Below are 2,002 nucleotides of genomic sequence, written 5' to 3' on the forward strand. Positions count from 1 at the left end.
GTGGGGGGGAGGGGGCGGGTACAGCTGGCTCTGCCTCTAGATAGGCAGAGCCAGCTGTCAGTCACGCAGCTGGGCACATCCCGACATAATTGTCAGGATCCGCTTCAGCTGCGGCGTCTCAGTATAACGCGAGCTACAGCTCGCAGTATACTGAGCCTAGGGTGACGGGGGGATGCTAGTTTGTGTCCTCCCATTACCCTAAGGAGAACAATGGGGAAAAGCCTTAACCCCATAGTTCTCCTTTAATACAGTAGAGTGGGAAGGGACCTTCTTCAGATGTCACTGCCTTGTTGATGTGGTCACTTCCCATTGACAGTCCAATAGTGGGGTCCTCTCGTGCTCCACAACTCCAGTGGTGTGATGGTGTCATGAGGGGACCAGTTTGCAAGGGCGAAGACTACTGTGCTGGAACAAAAGTCTCCACACCCAGAAGCCACTGAAAACCAGTTTGAAATTTGATTGGACCATTTCATCGTATGGCCTATATTTTTTTTCATTATATTTGAAGTCCAAAGCTTGAAGATAACAGTTAAGACCACTGCTCTCTTTTCAGCCCAGCGTTAGTCTAAAGTTCACCACACACAATACAATCTTGACTGTGCAATATTCCAACAACTATGTTACAACTATGTAACATTCATGTTAGTATAATTGTAAATGTATTGTCTGCACTGTATTAGCAGTATATACTCTACATAGAGTATATACTGCTAATACAGTGCAGACAATACATATATAATTGCTTAATTAGGCTTTGACTTTGGCTGCTTCTCTTCTGCAAAAGTGAAACCCAGTTTCCTCGGACTTCTCTAATGGAAAAGATGAGGCAAGAAAATAAGCCTAGGATAACAACATGGCCGGGATAGCTTCTGACTTCATACAACTAAAGTTATATATGTTCAAACTTTCTCTCTTAGAGTCAGGGTTTGCTTCTAAACCGGTATAGGAAAACTTTAACGCCACAGTGGTAGCATAAGCATAATTGCCAGCATTAGAAAATTCCAGGGAAACGTTTTCTTTGCTGTGCATTCAGTAAGCTACTATAGAAGGAGAATGAACATTAGGGGTGGAGCATTCATTTAAAATGGGTGTGGTTCTACAAGAGGCATATTTGTTTAGCTTTTGTAAAGTTTCATTTTAAAATGTAGGAAGGCTTATCATAATATGGACAGAAACACAGCCAAGAAGGTATTGTTGATTAAAAAAATTATGTATTTTTTTCTTTAGCTAGGTACAACTTTTTGTCTTCACAGTGTATTTAAACTGCGGCAACCCAATAGCTCTTGCAGATTCTCCTTAGCCTTTTCAAATGCTAACACTAATCAGGAGGTAAAACAATACGCGCTGTAGACGTCCAATAGCAAGCAGCTTGGATCGGTATCCGCCAAAGTGTCTCAGAGCCCGGATAGCTCAGTCGGTAGAGCATCAGACTTTTAATCTGAGGGTCCAGGACTTTCAAATTCCACCTATCTGGGCTTCTGTAATCTGACCCAGAAAAATACGTGACAGGTGCACCCAGGGCTACGCAGGCAGAGCTTGGCCAACGGTCTCCCAACAGCTTTTGTCTATGGCAGCTTTCCTCTACTTCAGTTTTGGAGCGCTGCGTAGTAAGCCTTTCAGCAAAGCACCCCAATTGTTCCACCTCACTCCTTTTTATGCAGTGCAACAGAACATGCACATTCAGGGTTCCTTGAGGGCTGCTTTGGGAGAAACCAATCCGACATCTAGGTGCCGCTTCCTTTAGATTCTCCTTAGCCTTTTCAAATGCTAATACTAATCAGGAGGTAAAACAATATGCGCTTAGAAGTGTCCTGGGTTTCATTAGCATGTCCGGTCCCAGAATGCTCAGCGGCCCACCAAATGACACTTAGGTGTCTCTCCCCAATGTCATTTCCTTCTCCAAGGAAGGGCAGATATTGGTTGGCGCTGGATGGGTTAGCTTTGCGCAGTGGCGGTATCACAGCCAATGAGGGCCATCCGAGGCGTGATTATTGCTAATTGA

The sequence above is a fragment of the Nanorana parkeri genome, unplaced genomic scaffold, assembly GCF_000935625.1.
Source record: "Nanorana parkeri isolate BGI_ZX_2015 unplaced genomic scaffold, ASM93562v1 scaffold576, whole genome shotgun sequence".
Classification (NCBI taxonomy): Eukaryota; Metazoa; Chordata; class Amphibia; order Anura; family Dicroglossidae; genus Nanorana; species Nanorana parkeri.